Source organism: Cylas formicarius, unplaced genomic scaffold (genome assembly GCF_029955315.1).
Source record: "Cylas formicarius isolate icCylForm1 unplaced genomic scaffold, icCylForm1.1 PGA_scaffold_12__32_contigs__length_19106922, whole genome shotgun sequence".
NCBI classification, from domain to species: Eukaryota; Metazoa; Arthropoda; class Insecta; order Coleoptera; family Brentidae; genus Cylas; species Cylas formicarius.
Window position 1 is genome coordinate 4,258,537 of NW_026844225.1, and position 9,336 is coordinate 4,267,872.

The window sequence follows — 9,336 nt, forward strand, 5'->3', positions numbered from 1 at the left end:
GCACAATAAATTGCTATGAGTTAAAAATGCTGAACGATAATAACCAAATTCAAAGAGTATGAATTCAATAATACCAGAACACTTTACTTTTTGAATGCCAGATGTTCCAGGGCACTAGATGATCACTGGAATCGTAACTTGATGGGGCATTTGCAAAGAAGATTTCGTTGACACATGACAACATCGAATGTGCATCTCTTTAGAGTTAAATTGAATTTCATTTTTTAATTCTGCTTTTATCCGATTCTCTTTTTATATGCATTTAATGCTTGCTTTACGTACGTAGTATTCAAAACAATATTTTAAAGAGTATTTTGCCGATGAATATGTTTCAGAATGGTCTTACAACAAATGTTTAAAAGCAAAGATTGCTTGATTGAGGTTTAATGTCAATAAACCGCCTGAGGTATTTGAACATTTCATAACAAAAATAAGTCTTTAAGTTTGGGTGGTTATGATTCTTCAGCTCGGATTGAAAGAGCTCCTCCTACTGGATTGCTTCGACACGACTGCGGCTGTGGATGTTCAGGATTGGTGTCATCGGAGTGGCAGTCTGCGTCCCAAAAGGAGGTTAAAAAAAAGATATAAAAATTTATATTTTGGGTCGGCCGATTAAGTGAGTGCTAACAATCATATATTTTTTTTATTTGACTGGTTATCAACATCTTGTTCCCTCACTTGTCGCCATTTTTAAGGAAATTTTATTATGCCTCTCTTCGTTTAAAAAAAATGTATTCGGGTTTCACATCCCCAAATTGAATCATGTCAGCAGTAAAACTATTGGCTATAGGAAAGAACAGCTGGTCACTCTAAGGAAAATGTGGATGTACAAGAACTTCCCATCCAAACTGCTGAAGCACTATTGGTGTGTGCGGATTGGCATTATCCTTATTGTCCTTGTCGAAGAAAAATTGTAAAATATAGCAACCTTTCTTTTTGCTGGTGTTTAATTCTTCGTAAAAGTGGAACTACATTTTTTAACCATATATTGCAGAAATAATGGATAACTTTTTAATATCGTGTTAGATTTAGGCTATTAATAAATTAATGCATCATTCGGGTTTTGGGAAACGAACTAGACCAGTCAATACGGTTCTTGATTTTTATTTTAACACGATGGCGTTGCGACGTGCGTTTCGGTTATTATACCAATTGTCTTGCATTTGCCAGGGATTTTGACCTGCAGCTCCAATTGGTAATTCTCTCCACTCGATTTCGTCCTCAACCATCTTCCTTGAAGAGTTGGAAACCAAATCCGTTTGCTGCACCGAGCACAGCTGTCGAACTTGATGACGGTGAGGTTCCTTGCACTGACCTTTGACGCCAGTTTTCAATTTATTATTCCTCGGAGGGCGTTGTTGTTACTATTTGAATTTCGCCTCCTGCCATACCCAAGTTACGCATCACGACTTTTTCAACTTTAAAAGTTTCGAATTTGCCAATAACATCTGAGATTGACCGTAGGTACCGCAGATTGAATCGCGTGTTTGTTTACGTACTCGTCGAACTGGTTCGCGGTAATACCAAAGCCTGCTAAACGCTGCCTAATTTCTGGCCTTCGTTCTCCTTTTAATGACGTTTTTCCGATAAAGTTGGTTGTCACAATGCTGTGCACATGGAAGTTTGGCACAGGTTCCGCTTCTTGAGAAGCGAGCGCCATTACCATGTCCCTAGCTACTCCCAGGGATGGAACGTCTTCGAACAGATTATGAGTGTCAGCGTTCACCGCGTGGGCATAGTATCCTTCAAAATTTTGCACGACGGTAGTTGGCAATGCGGGAATTTCCAACAATGTCTCTTTGCCCATTCGGTCGGTATACGTTTCAATTTCCTTAATGTAAGTGTAGGTCGGTTGCGGAACGTTAAAATTTTCGTCTACAACTGCCTTTCGAATATCTTTTTCCGGGCTTGACAGTACTTGCTGTCCTTGCTTTGACTTGACCTGGATCAAGCGTAGATGAAGTAATACTGTGGAATAGTATAGTAACTCTTCCGTACATAGCTTACGATCCAGCTGATTCACATCAGTCTGGTTCGCGTCGAACGTGTCGAGTGTTAGATCCACCAATTTTGAATAATTGGCGTTAAAGGATTGCTTTCGTGCAATCTCTGTCACCGTAATGTCTATGCCGAAAATTGCCTCTGTCAACAGAGGCTCATTGTTCTGGCTGGTGGGCTGCGAGTTTTCTGCAGCATGTGTCGGTTTTGGCACGGTTGGATCTCTCTTACCAACGGGTACGTTCCTAACTTTAGGTTTAAAGTCAGGTTTGAAGTTCTCTGGTTTACCACGGTAATGTGGTGCGATCTTCTTGATCTCTTCCGCTGTGTAAATCTTTTCCTGCGCGTTTGCCATTGTTGACACTTTTAGTTTTTCTTCCTCTCAAGGACCAGACCTAAAAACTGGTCCGGCGTAAGGGAACAGCGAGTATCTGCTAACTCTGGGTTATTATCAAGTTCACCGTTTAAATCCACAAGGAGTTCCTGATAATTATCTGCGTCAACGGTCTCCTCAAGGAAATTATTCCAGGAAGATTCAACTCTGCGCAGTGGTCTCATGGGGGTTCTCAGATGTTCAATAGACGCTAGTTAATCCATTCATTTAATTTTAATTATGCTTCATCCCTCCAAAGAATTTGTTGATTAGCTGTTAGCGCATATATCAAATGAGGACGACAACTGAAAAGCTGCGCAAACTGCAGACTGAATGGGTGTCTCGACAAACGTTTGGGCAACGAGGTGCAGGTTCTCTTCAGTCGCTACCGTTACACTACGCGGTGAATCTAACATTGACCCATTTTTTGAAACTTCTTGTTTAACTGTATATCATCTGTCTACTGGGAACTGGCCTGTTAGGCATCTGCACCTGGAACTCATCGAAGATTGTCTCGTAATCAGCCTGGTGTCGCCAGAAAGATCCGTTCTTCTGTATTGAAGTAGGGGCTGCCATGGCGAAATAAACACAGCAACAGACAATTGTAAACTGGCTATACTAGCACTGCTTATGAGCACTTTGGTCGGCTCCGCAGTAAGCGCAAGCCTAGTTTCCGGACAGCGTTGCAGAGATCGCACAATTTTCTGATAGCGTTAACTGACTTCTACAGGGTGCGGCAGCATAACTTCCTTTTTTCAAAACTCAATAAAAACTATTGTGTGCATCGGAAAATCTTTATTTATTTTTTATAATGTAGGTACATGTCTAAAGTTTTTATTTACATTGTTTTGAAGATCAAATCTATTAGGTGACGTCCCTCATTCTCCATACATTGCGTAAACCGATATCTGGCGTTTGTCATGACTCTTGTTAGCATAGCTGGTGTTATGTTGGCAATTTCTTCTTCGATGTTGGTCTTCAAATCTTGTAGGGTTCTTGGACGGTTCACATAAACCAGGGATTTCAAAAAACCCCATAGAAAAAAATCACAAGGGGACAGATCGGGAGAGCGTGCCGGCCATTCCAAATCGCCTCTAATTGAGATAAGGCGCTCTGGAAAGTGTTCCCTCAAAACAGCCATCGATGCTCTTGAAGTGTGTGCTGTTGCACCGTCTTGTTGGAACCAAGTGTCCCCCAAATCCAACTCTTCTAGCCGTGGGAAAAAAAAATTCTGTAGCATGTTTACATACCGGTCCGAATTCACTGTCACTGTAACCTCATTTTCCTCAAAAAACCAGGGACCAATAATTCCAGCTGAGGAAATTGCACACCACACTGTGACTTTGGGTGAATGCAAAGGCCTTTGATGCAATTGTCGAGGGTTGGTGTCAGCCCAGTAGCGCATGTTTTGTTTGTTAACCGACCCACATAAATGAAAATGGGCTTCATCGCTAAAAAAAACAATAGCACCCTCGGGAACGACATCAAGAAGAAGCTCACACGCGTTCATCCGAGAATTGAAGTCACGTTCTGTAAGTTCCTGCACTATCGCCATCTTATAGGGATGAAAATGAAGATCATCACGAAGAATTCTTCTCACAGAACGATCGGATAGTCCAAGGGCAGATGCGTGTTTGCGCGCAGAACGCCGTGGTGATCGCAACATTGAAGCTCTCACTGCTTCAATGTTCTCAGGTGATCTAACGGGCCGAGGGACTCCAGTTCTTCGTTTTGTCGCACTTGCAGTTTGTCTGAATGTAGTGACCCATGTAACAATTGATTTGCGGTCTGGGACGGGAGCCAACGGGGCTAAATTAAAGCGATTCCGAAATGCACGCTGTGTTGCAACAACCGAACAACCGCTTGAAAAGTAGGCCTCAACGGCAAAGGCACGCTCCTCACTATTCCAACGCATGATGGCGACTGAACCGTGTCGGGACAAAACTTTACAGTACCCCCTCTTGAACGAGACCACTAGCGCCCCACTATGACATCAACTAACTCAATGGCGCGCATTTAAAAAAAGGAAGTTATGCTGCCGCACCCTGTACTAGACCCTGCATATAAATACATACTTATGATGTCCAAGGTCCAAGTTGGGGTGTTAATGGTCTGTTCACAATCTGAATCGGTTTTACCCCGATAAATTTCAAAGTTGAGTACCATCCGAAATTGTTAATTCAAAAAAGAAAAAACATGGGTTAAATTATATTGGCCATTTTAGAAAATTCTGTTTTGTTAGTTCGCGAAAATGTATTTCATCTGATTTTTTTTAAAAGGCGAAACAAGAATTTGCGTCGACGTTTATAACCCAAATTTGTGTTATCGAAGTTAAAAATGCGCATGAGTGTTACAAGTTCGAACAACCCGTGCTGCATCAGGAACTTCATCTTCAATTTTTGTATTTCTTTCTCTTCCATTTCTTTTTCGCTGCTACTATCTTCTTTAGGAATAGAGTGTGGTGTTATCGTGAACACCGTTGCCAGCCGTAGCATAGTGGTCTCGGGCAACAATCTGGTCCGGTATCAAACAAGTTTTCCCGCTCGGGTATAAATTTTGTTTCAATATTTTTAGTGTACCTTAACCCGTTATTGACCGAGTTTTAAGAATTGAAAATACCTGTTATGCCCGAGTTTTGCAAATCTTTTGAAAAATAAAATATTTGGAAAAATATAGCAAGAGTGATTATATTATCTGAGGAAAAAATTGTTTTTCGCCTTTTCAAGTGTTTTTTCTATAAAAAAATGATGTTCCAATTTTGGAACATCGGGAATGAATGGGTACAGTAAAATCAAAACAAATTTTAAATAAATAATTTTAATTAAATTAAAAAAAAAACAGGTAACTAAGCATCAGGAACATGATAAGTTTTAAAGCAAGCTTCATGTAAGTTGATATCACACTTCTCATACATTTTAGTTGAGTTTTTATGACAAAGGGAGCAACTGTTCTGTTTTTTAGCTGGAATAATCCAATGATTCAAGCCATCATATCTAATGTGGTTGAAATTTCTCGAATCTAATGGCGTTGATGTCTTTGGACGTGCTCCAGCTAAAATTGGTCGTCCATATCTTTTTAAATAGACCTGAACTGTTTCTCGTCGATTGTAGAATATCAACTCTTTCGCAATTTGATTGGAGTCTATAATATTGCCAAACGTTATGCATGCACGAGTCCAAACAAAATGTAAAGAGACTCCACCACCACTTTTTAGAACGAACGCTTATTCGATAATTGTGGATGCTTTGGTCCATCCGGTCCACTCCACCCATATATTTATTATATTGGTCTATTACAAATGGCTGAGGAATAGGACTTTTTTTTTCTCAGTAGAAATTCAGCGACCAACTTGAGAAATGGGATTTACTTGATCACAACTACTGACAGTTAAAACTGGACGATTGTCATTCTATAGGGTTACCGTTATTTAGGTATTTATATCTGCAAAAATTAAAGCTACCCCGTTGGCGTTTTTTCAGTTGCAGCAAGTTATCACGCAAAGGACAATTCTCCAACCTGTTTGCGTTAATTGTTCCCGTATATCCTATTTCCTTTCTTTTTAAGAAATCTACCAAGTTTAGAGATGAAAAATATCTGTCGCCATATATTTTGAAAGGAAATGTTATATTGTAGGAGAGCTAGCCTTTTTTTTTACGTGTTTGAGGCACTATGAATATTTGAATAATATTTATTTAATGATATTTTAAATACAAAACCGCAAACCTGGCTGGACGAATGCCAGGATAAATCAACCCTTATATTTTTAAACCCCAGAATTTTTTAGTTAAAAAAATATTTTTGAGGCACTTTAAAATTTTTATGCTTTTTGAATTAATATTTGAAAAGTGAAAAAATCAATAAGCAAAGTTATTTTGGTGAGTTTTTACCTGTGCCAGGTGTTTACAAAGTCATATCTGAATAATCGAAAATATGTGTTTGAGGCAAATCGAAATTTCAACTGCATATTCTTTATTATCTAAAATAAATATTTTCAAAATGACAGGTAATTTGGGTGGAATATTCCACCTGCCAGGTGATCGCGAATATTACACGTAAGCGCGAGTGAGAAGCGCTATACGGAGGTTCAAGCGTGAGAGAGACCGTATATCGGCCACTCTCTCTCTGCGTTTTAAGTTGCTGAGTAGTGATTAAGTACACTATAGCCACCCCCCACTCCTCTCCCTTTTTTGTGGGGTGTCCTCCTTACCCACGACTCTCTAGCTCCTACCCCTTTACCCATAATCCCTTGAAATTGGTCCCCATTGGATAAGCAAGCACCAATGGAGTTTAATCAATCTCCCCACCTCTAGTTTGCGATGGCGGCGAAGCCAATCAGAGCCCAGATATTTTCCCACCCCTAAGATAAGCAATGGCGTCAATGAGACTTGATCATATTGTTCGCGTGACCATCTGCACCCTCTAGCGGTTCGAATGTAAACTAGTGTCCCCTCTTGGAATAAGATTTTCTTTAATAAGGTAACCCCACCTAGTGGATATTGACCAAAACATTTATTTTAAAAACATATAGTTCTGCGAATGTGTACCCTCGCGGGTACAAACTGTACTTTTATTGCGCACAAAGGACAGGGGGAAATAAAACACGAGAGGTAAGGAGTGAATATTTATATTCCGGAATCTGCAAAAAGAAAATTAGAAATTTAACGGTGTCAGCGTTATCGTGGAAATACCCGCTCGTACTTTTTTTTTTAAATATGTTCGTGTCCATATCCCGAATCGAGCGACTCCTCAGGATCCAAGGGAGGCGGCAACTCGAAAATGTAGCTTACGGTGTTACTCCCCGAGCTTGGTCTACCCGGTCTAACTTCCCCGCCATGGTGTGGGAATTCCGCTGTATCCTCGCTGGATCCGATGGAGATTACGTCTTGGAAGCTATTTTTTGGTTGAAAAAAGTGTTAGTATTTTTATTTTAAAAAAAGGGTGAAATTAGTTACTTCGGGATGTCCTGAATTGGGATTAAGGGTGGAGGGCCAGGCATCCTCTTCATTTCTTGGCGTCTTCTATGATGAACAAGAATATAGCGAGTTATTTTAATTTATTTATTTTGCTTCCTTTTTTTTTTTTAAACAAAAACATTTACCTTTCTCCCAAAAAAGCCATTCGCTCCAGCACCCTGGAGCGAAAAACAATCATCCCGCAAAAGGGGCAAAGTAGCGGGGGTTCATTTTGCAACCAGCCAATCACTTCGGGACACGAGGCGCAGAACGTATGCGCCTCGACGCCATCGCAAGCGAATATCGCTTCAGGGCAGACAGTGTCGGCCCTGAGCATGCAGCGCTGGCAGCGTATTACTTCAATAGCGACGCACCTGTAAAATGCAGATAAAAAACTGAATCAGGTAAATGTCTTCTCTAGGCTACACGCGAAGAAAAAAAGAAAAACTAACCCCGGCATTTCAAAAATTATCGGTAAAAAAGGCCTTTGCTTTATTGCTCTTTCGAAGAGGCATCCCCTTTTTATTTTTATTTTATATTTTGCCAAACTTATCCGTCAATAAACAGCGGCTGATTAGTTAATTAAAGGCTTTAGGATAATTCACTCGCAGATTTACAAATAATTATCTAATTAATCACTTACCCGTTCATTGTCTATGGAAAAAATCTCTCGAAAAAAAAGTAAAGGCACTGACAAACAAAACTGTGTCTCTATAACCGTAACCAAAAATCACAACCCGAAAATCACAAGCAGCACAAAACTGACCGTTTCGAAAATAAAACGATATTTGGATATACCACACACTTTCCACTTTAATATAGGACTACAAGCGCATTTGAACATCCACGACTAAATGAGGCTAAAAGGTTCGGCGGCAAAACTAACCATCACCCCACCCTCAACCCTCATTTCGATGCAGCTGTCTTTTTACGACTTTGTGTGAGAAAACAGAATTTGCAGTGTTTATGGTCTCAGGGTTAGGTATATCGAGAGCCACCCACGAAGCGGCGGTGTGTTTGAACATCCACGACTAAATGTGGGGTAAAAGGTTCGGTGCCAAAACCGACCATCACCCACCCTTAAGCCTCATTTCGATGCCGCTGTCTTTTTATGACTTTGTGTGAGAAAACAGAACTTGCAGTGTTTATGGTCTTGGGGGTAGGTATATCGAGAGCCACACACGAAGCGGCGGTGTGTTTGGACATCGACGACTAAATGAGGCTAAAAGGTTCGGCGGCAAAACTGACCATCACCCACCCTCAAGCCTCATTTCGATGCCGCTGTCTTTTTATGACTTTCTGTGAGAAAACAGAACTTGCAGTGTTTATGGTCTCGGGGGTAGGTATATCGAGAGCCACCCACGAAGCGGCGGTGTGTTTTAGTATACAAAGAAAATAAAACAAACCTTGCAAGTTTTATGAGTTTATTTTATTCAATGGGGTGGTCTTGGGGGTAGGTATATCGAGAGCCACCCACGAAAGAATACGAAAAGTGAGAAAATTTATCATGCAGGGACGTATTTTATGAATTTGATCCTCCTCGAAAAAAATAAAAACACATTTTAGTGTAATTTAGGTTACTAATTACGCACTCATTAGGCTGATTTTTATTACAATTATTATTATTCTTTTGCTTGTTACCAAGTGAACTGGTTTGTGGTGACGTTGTCATCGATTTTGTGCTTCCTCGAAATAAAGGTAGGTGAATTTGTTTTTATTTTTTTTTTAAATTCGGGTACTTACATTTAAATCCGCAGACGTTCAAGGAGTTTTACCAATTTTTTCTTTTCTTCGTACACCTTAATTTGATCCTTCAATTTTTTAATTTTCCTCAAGTGAATATTTATTGAATTTTTTTTTGAATGAGATACGAATTAAGTTTCGCACTTAATAAATCTTGTTTTTTTAAAAAAAACAGGGGTAACTTTTGATTTGAACTTAACTTTTAATATACTTTTAGCAATTACCGCGATGGTATTACAAAAAATATGCTGCAACAAGCAGCGTTCTATT